The sequence below is a fragment of the Pan paniscus genome, chromosome 11 (genome assembly GCF_029289425.2).
Source record: "Pan paniscus chromosome 11, NHGRI_mPanPan1-v2.0_pri, whole genome shotgun sequence".
NCBI classification, from domain to species: Eukaryota; Metazoa; Chordata; class Mammalia; order Primates; family Hominidae; genus Pan; species Pan paniscus.
The window spans coordinates 9,550,895-9,564,499 of NC_073260.2; positions in this window are offsets into that span (position 1 = coordinate 9,550,895).

Sequence of the window (13,605 nt, forward strand, 5' to 3'; positions counted from 1 at the left end):
GTGAGAAATACATTTCTTTTTAATTGTTTTTTCTTTTTAAAAAAAATTTTGGCCAGGCGTGGTGGCTCATGCCTGTAATCCCAGCACTTTGGAAGGCCTCGGCAGGCGGATCACTTGAGATCAGGAGTCTGAGACCAGCCTGGCCAACATGGCAAAATCCCGTCTCTACTAAAAATACAAAAATTAGCCAGGCATAGGGGCGCACACCTGTAATCCCAGCTACTCAGGAGGCTGACGCAGGAGAATCACTTGAACTCGGGAGGCGGAAGTTGCAGTGAGCCCAGATCGTGCCACTGCTCTCCAGCCTGGGCCACAGTGTGAGACTCCTTCTCAAAAAAAAAAAAAAGTTTGTAACCTATTTATGTTATTTTGAGCAATTGTATACTGAAAATAATCCAAAAGAAATATTTAATACCTAGGGTTTTGTGGTCACCAGAAAAAAAAAAAAAAAACTATATTAGGTTTTATAGTTTTAGGCTGCACCCGGCCTATGTTAAGTTTTCATTTGTAGTATATACATATTTTTGTTGCAGAGAAATAAGATAGCATGATCAATAAGACTGTTAGGCAAAAAAAAAAAAAAAAGGGGAAGAAAAAAATTTCATTAACATGACATTTGATGAGAGAGTGGAATGGAAATACGGGTTCTAGTACAAAAAAGATCATAAGTGTCTGACTTGTTCATGTGTTTGATACATGGATGGGAGGTTACATTGCTGTGGCATCTAGATTCCACTGAGTAATTAGACAAGCAATGCAACAGTGTTATCTTTTTTTTTTTTTTTTTTTTTTTGAGATGGAGTCTCGCTCTGTCACCCAGGCTGGAGTGCAGTGGCGAGGTCTCGGCTCACTGCAAGCTCCGCCTCCCGGGTTCACGCCATTCTCCTGCCTCAGCCTCCTGAGTAGCTGGGACTACAGGCGCCCGCCACCACACCCAGCTAATTTATTTATTTTTTTGTATTTTTAGTAGAGACGGGGTTTCACCGTGTTAGCCAGGATGGTCTCGATCTCCTGACCTCGTGATCCGCCCGCCTTGGCCTCCCAAAGTGCTGGGATTACAGGTGTGAGCCACCGCGCCCGGCCCTACAGTGTTATCTTAAAGTGCAAAAATTATGTCTTTTGTGACCATTTAAACTCACAATGGGCAGGGCGAGGTGACTCATGCCTGTAATCCCAGCACTTTGGGAGGCCGAGGGGGACAGATCACCTGAGGTCAGGAATTCCAGACCAGCCTGGCCAGCATGGTGAAACCCCATCTCCACTAAAAATACAAAAATTAGCCAGACATGGTGGCATGTGCACCTGTAATCCCAGCTACTTGGGAGGCTGAGACAGGAGAATCTCTTGAATCTGGCAGGTGGAGGTTGCAGTGAGCCAAGATTGCGTCACTGCACTCCAGCCTGGGCAACAGGGTGAGACTCCATCTCAATAAATAAATAAATAAACTCACAATGAAAATTTTCAATGTTAATCTGATGTGTGAGCAAAAATGTGTGACGACCTCTGCCCAAATCATGCTCTGCCTGGCAGCCCCTTCCCCCTCCATCCTCCCGTCCGCGTCATGCTTTTTCTTGCAGGTGCTAGAAACCCCCTTCTGAATCAGCAGCTGCCAGGGAGGGACTTTGGAACTGATCTGGAGCCTGCATCCTGGCTAAATGGTATCCTCCCTCCCTGCCACCAGCCTCCCCACTTAAACTCCTGAGAGGCCCCTAGGCTCAGTTCCAGATCTTCTTTCTCTCCCCTCTCTCCCTGGGTGAGAGGCCCCCAACTTTCTCCAGGACCCATACCTGGCCACACCCAGGACACTTCTGGCTATTCCCTAGACAGCCCAGTAGCTGCACAGTTGAAATGGGAGCCTTGGTCACTTTCCCCAAACATGTCCCTCCCAGGAACACTTGAGCTCAGGAGTTTGAGACCAGCCCGGGCAATATAGCGAGACCCCATCTCTACAAAAAATACAAAAATTAGTCAGGCATGATAGCTTGCACCTGTGGTCCCAGCTACTCAGGAGGCTGAGGTGGGAGGATCACCTGAGCCCAGGAGTTTGCAGTGAGCTGTGATTGTGCTGCTGCACTCCAGCCTGGGCAACAGAGTGAGACTCTGCCTCAAAAAAAAAAAAGTCCTTCCCACCGGGGTGTCTGTCACGGTAAGTGCAAACATCTTCACCCCATCCTCTCTGAGTCATTCTCCCTACAACTGGGACAGGTGGTCTTTTTACAAGGAACTGGGTCCTGCTATTCTTGCTTGGTGCCTGTCTATGGCTTCCCAAAACCCTTGGGAAGAAACGTGCCCTCCTTCCTCTGACCTCCCAGCCCCGGTGATGTGCGCACTTTCCTCTCAGAGAGCCTTTCTCATCCCACAGCCTCCCTCGTTCTCATCCCACAGGCTACCTCGTTCTCAGGCCCCCCACCCCTTCTCTCTCCTGCCTCGGAGTTTTCACATATAACATGTTCTCAGCCTGGACTCTTGCCTCCAAGTCCCACACAGCTAACAGCTTCTAACCCTCAGCTCCAAGCCCACCTCCCCCATCGACAGTAGCCTTACTCCTACCCCCCAGGCACCTGCTCGCTCTCCTATCACCCCATCTGAGTCCTTGTTTATTGCCCTCCTCTCCCACTGCCACGAGAGCTTCAGGAGGGCAGGGACCTTGTCTTTTGTCCTCTGTGTCTCTAATTCCCAGAACTCTGACCAGGACACAGTAGGTGCTCCATAAATATGTGCTTGGTGTTCAAGGATAGAACACTCTCCAAGAGGGCAGACTGATCTGGGGGCCAGGGATGCCTAAGGCCCTGCAGAGTAAGGGCCTGTCCCCACCATGAAGGACCGACCACACAAGGGCCAGGACATCCCCTTTGGGGACCCTCTGGGCATCTCTAATCCACCACAGGTCTCAGGAAACCTCTTCCCTGCTCCTCTCCTTCCCCTTGGAAATGAAAGGAGTTTACCTTAATTGAGCATCTAAGATTGAGCCAGGTGTCTTCGTGACACCTTGTGAAACAAATGTTTCATTTGCAGGTGAGGGAACTACTGGGAGAAGCTAAGACAAGCCCCAGGCTAGGTGACTGCTCCAGGCCCAGCCTCTTCCCCTGACCTGCCACCTTCCCCAGGTGTCCTCCTGCTCCTCCCCATCCCATCCCTGCCTGTCTTGTTTCTCATACTCTAATGGGACTCGTTTCCCTGTTTGCTCGAATGTACGGTAACCTCGAAGGCAGGGTTTGTTCTATTCACCTGTAGTGCTTAGTGCAGTACTATGTCCACAGCGTATGTCAAATATTTGTGAAAAACACACTCCCTTTCTGTCGGACAAAGAATTTTCCAAAATGCTGCCTCCGGAAGCAGACCCGCCTGAGTTTACATTCTGGCTGTCATGTTTCCTATGTGACCCAGGGCAAGTCACCCACCTTCTCTGAGCCTCAGGCTTCTCATCCCGTCCAGTGCAGCGGGTTTAGCGCGGCTCCTATGTCATCATAAGCAAGTGCTGGGGGCCCTATGGCAGTGAACTCAATTTCTTTTGTGATCTCAGCTAAGTCCTTCTAGGTACTTCGCTTCAAAAACTCAAAAGCTAGCACCCCCAGGGGGGCTATTCTGCAGAGGTTAGGGAGGCTGCCTCCAAGCAGGCTCATTCTGATGGGCTTGGGGGACCTTTTCTCGGGCAGCAACTCTAGCCCCGTTACATGTCAGGAGTCGTGCCTTGGACATCTCTGCCTCTAGGGACCCCTCAGCAGTTCCACCGCCCCAGGTACAGGAAAGCACAGTGGGGTTTTTCCATCCATGTTTCCTGCCCACCTCACATGTTTGGTGTCTTTTTTCTTTTTTTTGAGATGGAGTTTTGTTCTTGTTGCCCAGGCTGGAGTGCAATGGCATGATCTTGGCTCATTGCAACCTCCGCCTCCTGGGTTCAAGCGATTCTTCTGCCTCAGCCTCCCAAGTAGCTGGGATTATAGGCACCTGCCGCCACACCCAGCTGATTTTTGTTTAGTAGAGATGGGGTTTCACCATGTTGGTCAGGCTGATTTCAAACTCCTGAGCTCAGGTGATCCACTCGCCTCGGCCTCCCAACATGCTGGGATTACAGGCATGAGCCACTGCGCCTGGCTGTATAGTGAATTGTTTTTTTTTTTTTTTTTTGAGATGGAGTTTCACTCTTGTTGCCCAAGCTAGAGTGCAATGGCGCGATCTCGGCTCACAGCAACCTCTGCCTCCTGGATTCAAGCCATTCTCCTGCCTCAGCCTCTGGAGTAGCTGGTATTACAGGCATGCGCCACCCCCCCGGCTAATTTTGTATTTTTAGTAGAGATGGGGTTTCTCCATGTTGGTCAGGCTAGTCTCGAACTCCAGACCTCAGGTGGTCCGCCTGCCTCGGCCTCCCAAAGTGCTGGGATTACAGGCGTCAGCCACCGCGCCCGGCCTATATAGTGAAATTTTAAAGTGTATCAGAAGTTTCTATGATCATTATACTAGGTAGAATAAGCCAGTCACAAGAAGACAAACACTGTAAGATTCCACTTCTATGAGGTCCTTAGAGAAGTCAAAATCATACAGACAGAAAGTAGAAAGGTGGTTTCCAGAGGCTGGGGAAGGGGGGCTGTGGAGTTAGTGTTTAATGGAGACAAGAGCTTCAGTTTGGGAAGAGGAAAAGTTCTGGAGATGATTGGATGTCCAACAGGTGAATATGCTTAATGCCACTGAGTTGTACCCTGAAAAATGGTGAAGATGGTAAACTTTATATGATGTGTTTTTTAGCACAACTAAAATTCAAAAAAAATTTTTTTAAGTTCCTATGACCATGAGCCTCTGAATTTAAAATTCCGAATTGAGTCAGCATTCCATTGATTACAACTTGCCAAAATAGCACTGATATGTTTGTTTGTTTGTTTAGAGATAGAGTCTCACCCAGTCACCCAGGCTAGAGTGCAGTGGTGTGATCACGGCTCACTGCAGCTTCAACCTCTGAGGCAAAAGTGATCCTCCCACCTCAGCCTCCTGAGTAGCTGGGACTACAGGCGTGTGCCACCGTGCCCAGCTAATTTTTTATTTTTTATAGAGATGGGGTCTCATTGTGTTGCCCAGGCTGGTCTCAAACTCCTGGGCTCAAGCAATCCTCCCGCCTTGGCCTCTAAGTGTTGGGATTACAGCCGTGAGCCACCGTGCCCAGCAAAGGTATCTTTCAATAGATTTCAGGGTCCCACTTTCATGAAGAGCCACTGCTCTGCCCTGGTGCTGGTGGTGGTGGGATCTTGGCCTCTGTCACCCCTCCATTGATTGGCCGGAGGCAGTGACTTCCCAGGGTGCTGGAGCTGACCTCTTGGAGGCAGGTGGTCCTCAGGGAGGTCCAGGTGAAATTGGCTTAGCTGCTTTGTCACTGTGGGCACTGGTACTCCCCTCTCCTGGAAGATGGGTGGCGGGAAGGGGGGCACCTCTCTGCATTTTTCCCCATGTGGGCTCAGTAATCGCTTCCCAGTCCCCACAATTCGCTAAGCACCTGCTGCCCATCTCCCACTCTCTTAGGTAGCCAATTGCTCCATCAGTTGAAGTTCTTTGTTGCCAAACAACAGACGCTGACCGTGATTTGGGCTTTTTTAGGGTTTGTTAGAGGAAGTCAGGGTGACTCACAAAAATGTGAGAAATGAGGACTGACCACATCTCAGGAAGAGCAGGATCCCCGGGGTGTTGTCTAGGACTCAGGGGCAGGAGTTGGGGGCCCTTTTGCTGGGACATTGCCCACAGGTGGATCAGGCTTGGCCACTTCCCATACCTGCATGCTTGGGTCCAACTTTGAGTTTGCAGAGAGAGGACCTGATTGGCCCAACCTGGGCTGGTTGACCTTGGATCAATGAGCCATGGGCTGGGGGTCGTTGTGCCTGGGTCTCCCCAGCCCCAGTTAGTGCTACTGTAAATACTTGGATAACATTTTGTTCCCTTAAAAGTGTGGGTATTGGCCAGGCACAGTGGCTGATGCCTATAATCCCAGCACTTTGGGAGGCCGAGGCAGGCAGATCACCTGAGGTCAGGAGTTCAGGACCAGCCTGGCCAACATGATGAAACCCCATCTCTACTGAAAATACAAAAATTAGCCGGGTGTGGTGGCAGGTGACTGTAGTCCCAGCTACTCAGGAGGCTGAGGCAGGAGAATGGCGTGAACCCCAGGAGGTGGAGGTTGCAGTGACCCGAGATCGCACCACTGCACTCCAGTCTGGGCAACAGAGGGAGGCTCCATCTTAAAACAAAAAACAAAAAACAAAACAAAACAACAACAACCAAAAAGAAAATTTACTGCTGTGAACAATGAAGACTGCTTAAGTCAAAAAGGCAAGAAGGACCTGTAGCTTTTCTTTTGGATTAGTTGCCATAACACTGTCCTTCAGGCAGCTGAGGGACTTTCACATTTTCTCTAGATGTCATTAGGTGTCAGAGCTCTTGCAGGACCACGTTGAAGCTTTATATAATAAATGCTGCCATTTTGTCAGCACCAATATGGCTCTTGGGTCCACTGCTCCATTCAAATTATTAACTCCGTTCACATTAATTCTTTTTTTTGAGACAGAGTCTTGCTCTGTCGTCCAGGCTGGAGTGCAGTGGTGCGATCTTGGCTCACTGCAACCTCTGCCTCCTGAGTTCAAGCGATTCTCATGTTTTAGCCTTCTGAGTAGCTGGGATTACAGGCGCCCGCCATCATGCCCAGCTAATTTTTAGTAGAGACGGGGTTTCACCATGTTGCCCAGGCTGGTCTTGAACTCCTGGCTTCAAGTGATCCACCCACCTCGGCCTCCCAAAGTGCTGGGATTGCAGATGTGAGCCATTGTGCCTGGTCTCATATTAATCTTTTTGTTACAAATCTTACCAAGGGGGTGATTCCAGGTATTTAGGCCCACATTCTATTTTAAGACTGTATATTTGGTTTTCATAAATTGTCCGAGTCTGTGGTGGCTGTCGTCCTGAGTGGCTAGAAGGCCAGCATATTACTCATCTCACACTCGTTCCCATTCTCCTTACTCTTTCTTTCTTTCTTTTTTCTCTTTTTTTTTCTTTAGATGGAGTCTCGCTCTCTCGCCAGGCTGGGGTGCAGTGGTGTGATCTCAGCTCACTGCAACCTCCACCTCCCGAATTCAAGCGATACTCCTGCCTCGGCCTCCCAAGTAGCTGGGATTACAGGCATGCGCCACCATGCCCGGCTAATTTATTTTTGTATTTTTAGTAGAGACGGGATTTCACCATGTTGGCCAGGATGGTCTCAATCTCTTGACCTTGTGATCCGCCCGCCTCGGCCTCCCAAAGTGCGGGGATTACAGGCATGAACCACTGCTCCTGGCCACTCTCCTTACTCTATCATTGCTGTCCAGAAGCATTGCCTATGACATTTAAATTGTCAATCCAAAACATTCAAAACTACCAGCTTACTCCTCGAGGCCATCATAAATGGAAAGAAGGCCCGGGAAAGGTGTGGAAGGGTGATTCAGCTGCAGAGAGGGCTCTGGACTTAGGTTTCGCGGCTGACTGTGACTTTCAGGACCAGAGACAGCGCCCCGGATCCACACCCATTTCCCACCCAGCGTCAGACTTGAGGATTGTAAAGAGAGGTATCCTTGTGCTGATAGACGAGAAACTGCCCACAGCTGGGAGACTTCATGTGCTCACACCAAGAAGGCACTAGAGGGTGCTGGTGAGCTGCAGGTTTGAGGACCTGCAGCTGGGCTTATCTGCAACCTCCAGATGGGCTAAAAACAACAACAACTTAACAGAAAAAGTTCAAAAGTCTAGATTATTTAACATGTCAACAGTTCCACTGGGCACTGTGGCTCACACCTGTAATCCCAATACGTTGGGCCAGGGTGGGTGGATTCCAGGAGTTTGAGACCAGCCTGGGCAACATGGCGAAACCCCGTCTCTACTATAAACTACAAAATTTAGCCGGATGTGATGGCGAGTTCCTGTAGTCCCAACTACCCGGGAGGCTGAGGTGGGAGGATTGCTTCAGCCTGGAGGTCAAGGCTGCAGTGAGCCGTGATCGTGCCACTGCACTCCAGCCTGAAGGCAGAGCGAGACCCTGTCTCAAAAAAAAAAGTCAAAAGTTTACATTAAATTCTGTTCTCATCCAAATGTTAGTGCCTCTATCTTTCAGGGGGCCTTGCAAGGGGTACATGGTATTTGGCATTCTCCTTTTCTTGTTTGGTATTTTGTGTATCAATATTACACAGTTTATTTCTATGAAACCTTTTTGTTTCGTCGTTTTGTTTTTTGAGACAGGGTCTCACCATGTTGCCCAGATTGGAGTGCAGTGGCTATTCACAGGTGTGATCATAGCTCACTGCAGCCTTGAACTCCTGGCTTCACACAATCCTCCTGCCTCAGCCTCCAGAGTAGCTGGGATTACACGTGCATGCCACCATGTGTGGCCTATTTCTATGAAATCTTTTTTTTTTAAATACAGGATCTCACTCTATCACCCAGGCTGGAGTGCAGTGATGGCTCAAGATCCCAGGCTCAGGCAATCCTCCCACCTCAGCCTCCGGAGTAGCAGGGATTATAGGCATGTGCCATCATGCCTGGCTAATTTTTGTATTTGTAGTAGAGACAGGGTTTTGCCATGTTGCCCAGGATGATGGTCTGGAACTCCTGAGCTCAGGTGATCCCCCTGCCTTGGCCTCTCAAAGTGCTGGGATTACAGGCGTGAACCACTGAGCCCAGCCCTATTTCTATGAAATCTTAAGATCATAGAATATCGCATGTGCTTTCACCTGCTTTGTTGAGGTATCATTGACATAGAACAAACTGCACATATTTAAAGTGTGCAATTTGCAGCGCCCAGCTCTACTAAAAATATCTCTACTAAAAATACAAAAATTAGCTGGGTGTGGCGGCGAGCACCTGTAATCCCAGCTACTTGGGAGGCTGAGGCAGGAGAATCACCTGAACCCGGGAGGTGGAGTTGGCAGTGAGCCCAGATCGTGCCACTGCACTCCAGCCTGGGCGACAAGAGTGAAATTCCATCTCAAAAAAAAAAAGTGCAATTTGCTAAGTTTTGACATTTGTACGCACCCATGCAACCATCGCCACAAACAAGGTCGTGAACATACCCACCATGCCCAGAAGATTCCTCGTGCCACCTTGTCATCCCTTTCTCTTGTCTCTCCCCTCACGTTCCCTCCCTGTCAACCACCGATCTCGTTCTGTCACTATAGATTAGTATACTTGTTATAGACGGTTACAAATATTATTATTAGATAGATAGTGTTTTATTTATGAAATGCTTGCTCAGTGCCAGGCTCTGGGAGCGTTACAGTCATTATCTCATTTAAATCCAGAGCAACCCTGTGAGGTAGCGGATTGGAAATCTGCGTTTTGCAGGCAAAGAAGGTGACTTGCAGAGAAATGAAGTCACTTGCCCAAGGGAGTTCCTAAACATCTAGAAAGTGCTGTTGGGAGGCCGAGGCGGGGGATCACGAGGTCAGGAGTTTGAGACCAGCCTGACCAACATGGTAAAACCCCGTCTCTACTAAAAATACAAAAAATTAGCCGGGCATGGTGGTGCGCGCCTGTAATCCCAGCTGCTCAGGAGGCTGAGGCAGGAGAATTGCTTGAACTCGGGAGGCAGACATTGCAGTGAGCCGAGATAGCGCCACTGCGCTCCAGCCTGGGCGACAGAGTGAGACTCCGTCTTAAAAAAAAAAGAAAAGAAAAAAAGAAAGTGCTGGAGCCAGGACAGACGCTGGGCTCATGTGGGGGCTCCACCCCACTGTCCTGCCTCTTTCCCCCAGCAGTCCAACAGGGAGGAGCACAATGCCTGGGTTCCAATTCCACCTCTGCCATGACCATGAACATGACCCTGGGCCGGTTGCCCAACCCCTCTAGGTCTCAATTTCCTCGTTGGTGGCATGGTTGTCCTTACCTTATAGGGTTGCCTGAGGGTCACTTAAGATGATGAGTGTGGAGGCCTCTCAGCAGAGGGCTTTCAGGACAGACCAGTAAACAAGTGGCCACGGTGTGGGATGCAAGTACGGTGAGACGGACGTGCAGGAATCTGAGATAATAAGGGGATGGCTAGCGGCCAGGCGCGGTGGCTCACGCCTGTAATCCCAGCACTTTGGGAGGCTGAGGCAGGCGAATCACGAGGTCAGGAGTTTGAGACCAGCCTGGCCAACATGGTGAAACCCTTTCTCTACTAAAAATACACAAAATTAGCCGGGTGTAGTGGTGTGTGCCTGTCATCCCAGCTACTTGGGAGGCTGAGGGAGGAGAATCTCTTGAACCCGGGAGGCGGAGGTTGCAGTGAGCCGAGATTTCACCACTGCACTCCAGCCCAGGTGACAGAGTGAGACTCCATCTCAAAAAAAAAAAAAAAAAAGATAAATAAATAAATAAGGGGGTGGCTGTTGCGGGAGCCAAGTCTTCCAGGAAGTTCTCTCCTTGAACTCTGGGCCACTATCATCCATTCTACTCATGTTGGGAATGTATCCCCTATCTACTTGTGGCCAGGGGCTTCCTCTTTGTCAGGTGTTGGGACTCAACAGTCAATAAGAAAGACTTGGCACCACCCACCAGGACTCCCACCTGGTCGGGAGGTGGGGGCAGAGGGGCAAGTCTCTAGCAATTACAGTCCAGTGGGATCAGTGCTGTGCTGGGGGAAATACAGGCACATATTGTCCATTTTGCTTTCATAATCCCTCCAGGCTTCGTTCCTCCAAGCTCTCCCAACCTTACCTGAGATACTCCTGCTGTCCCATGGAGAATTCTTTATAAGTGCAGTATTGTTGAAATACACCCCAAGGACATTGCTACTGCTGCTGTTGAAAAGCTTCCTGTTCTTTGGGTTTGTGAATACACAGTACTCTGGTCTCCCACTATTGTTCCCTAACCAAGTGCCACCTCCAGCCCCAAACCGATCACAAACGGGATGGCCAAGCACTGGGCGTGGGAATAACTGGTCTGAAGCCCAGCCACGCCGCTATAGACTGTGTGACCTTGGCCGTCATTTATTTTCAATCAAGGCTCAGTTGTTCACCTGTGAGTTCTCTACAGGATATGGTTATCCCTGAGCTGGCTTCTTCTTACCCTGAGACTTGCCCACGCCTGTTGACCTCCCGGTGGTTGTGGACTCAAAGGCTGTCAACCCACTTAGAAAGCAAAACAGTGGGGAAAGGAAAGCTGCTGTCCAAAGGGATCACACGCCACTGTCACGCGCTTCCGTGTGAAGAGTCCACTAACAGACTTTGTGTGAGCAACAAGGCTGTTTATTTCAACTGGGTGCAGGCGGGCTGAGTCCGAAAAGAGAGTCAGCAAAGGGTGGTGGGGTTATCATTAGTTCTTATAGGTTTGGGATAGGCAGTGGAGTTAGGAGCAATTTTTTTGTGGGCAGGGGGTGGATCTTAGAAAGTACATTCTCAAGGGCGGGGAGAATATTACAAAGTACCTTCTTAAGGGTGAGGAGAATATTACAAAGTACCTTCTTAAGGGCGAGGGGTGGGGGCGGGGAATATCACAAAGTGCATTATCACAAGGGCGCGGAGCGTGTATTGTCATAAGGTCAGTTGATCAGTTGAGGGTGGGGCAGGAACAGATCACAATGGTGGAATGTCGTCTTTTGTGGATCTTCAGTTGCTTCAGGCCATCTGGATGTATACGTGCAGGTCACAGGGGATATGATGGGTTAGCTTGGGCTCAGAGGCCCGACAACCACCAAGGTACCAATCCGAGGTTGGAGAAGGAGGTTAATGGGTTGTATCCATAGGGACTTTTTTTTTTTTTTTTTTTTAAGAAACAGGTCTCACTCTCTTGCCCAGGCTGGAGTACAGTGGTATGATCATGGCTCACTGCAGCCTCAATCTCCTGGGCTCAAGCAGTCCTCCCTCCTTAGCCTCAAGAGTAGCTAGAACTAGGCACATATCACCACACCCAGCTAATTAATTTTTTTTTTTTTTTTTGTAGAGACAGGGATTTGGCTCTTTTGCACCCTCCAGGGCTTGGACCAGTGCTTCGCACATGGCAGGAAAAGGAGAGCATCTTGTCAAGAACTGGGAAGGGTCTGATATTTTGCCCTGCTTGCAAGCCCACAAGTTAGCCTGCCAGTTACAAGGTGGCTGGCAAAGACATGAGTCTCCTGGGTCAGAGACAAACAACTTTATTACTCATGGCACAGCAGATGTCAACAAATATTTGTGAAATGAATAGATGGTTGGATGATCTTCAGTCCTAAGCTACATACCCAGGAAATGGCAGCCCCAGATTTCTTGGGGACAACAAGAGTCCCTGAAGTCAGTTAAAGAGCAAAGGAGGAAGACAAGGCCAGTTCGGCAATGTCCAGTGAAGCTGAAGATGTGTGTACCCTGCAACCCAGAAATTCCACTCTTTGAGTCTTTATCACATTATGGCTCATGTGGACAGTGTAGGTATTTGTACAGCCAGTGAGGCTAGGGGAGGAGCTGGCAGAGGAGCTGCCTGGGCCACAGCTCTGGCTACTGCAGACCTTCCTGCTGCTCATCTGTGACCTTCATGGCAAGGAGGGTGCAGAGCCCTGCCCTGTAGGAACCCACACATTTGTATGTGGAGACACATTCAAGGATGCTCATGGCAACATGATTTATGACATTAGACATTGGAATCAAACCTAATTTTCCATCACTAAGAGAATGGATGAACCATTGTTCAGTTCTACAACGAAATATTATATAGCAGTTAAAAATGGATACACTTGAACTATTGTGTGTCCATATCAGTAAATCTCAGGAGTCAGAGGTGAGGAAAAAGCAAAAGTAGCAAGATGATATACACTCTCCTCTCTCCCTCCCTCCTTCCTTCCTTCCTTTCTTTCTTCCTTCCTTCCTTTCCTTCTTTCTTTCCTTCCTTCCCTTCCTTCTTTCTTTCCTTCCTTCCTCTATTGCCCAGGCTAAAGTGCAGTGGTGTGATCACGGCTCACTGCTACCTCCGCCTCCCGAGAAAAAACGATTGTCATGCCTCAGCCTCTCGGGTAGCTGGAATTACAGGCATGAGCCACCACGCCCAGCTAATTTTTGTATTTTTAGTAAAGACAGGGTTTCATCATGTTGGCCAGGCTGGTCTTAAACTCCTAGCCTCAAGTGATCTGCCTGCCTTGGCCTCCCAAATTGCTGGAATTACAGGCATAAGCCACAATGCCTGGCCTATTTACATATTAAAAATGCAGCATGCCGGGTGCGGTGGCTCACGCCTGTTATCCCAGCACTTTGGGAGGCCAAGGTGGGTGGATCACGAGGTCAGGAATTCAAAACCAGCCTGGCCAAGATGGTGAAACCCTGTCTCTACTAAAAATACAAAAAAGTAGCCGGGCGTGATGGTGGGCACCTGTAATCCCAGCTACTCAGGAGGCTGAGGCAGAGAATTGCTTGAACCTGGGAGGTGGAGGTTGCAGTGAGCCGAGATAGCGCCACTGCACTCCAGCCTGGGCAACAGTGAGACTCCATCTCAAAAAATAATAATAAAATAAAATAATAAAAATAAAAATACAGCTGGGCAAGGTGGCTCATGCCTGTAATCCCAGCACTTCGGGAGGCTGAGGTGGGTAGATCACCTGAGGTCAGGAGTTTGAGATCAGCCTGGCCAACATGGCAAAATCCTGTCTCTACTAAAAATGCA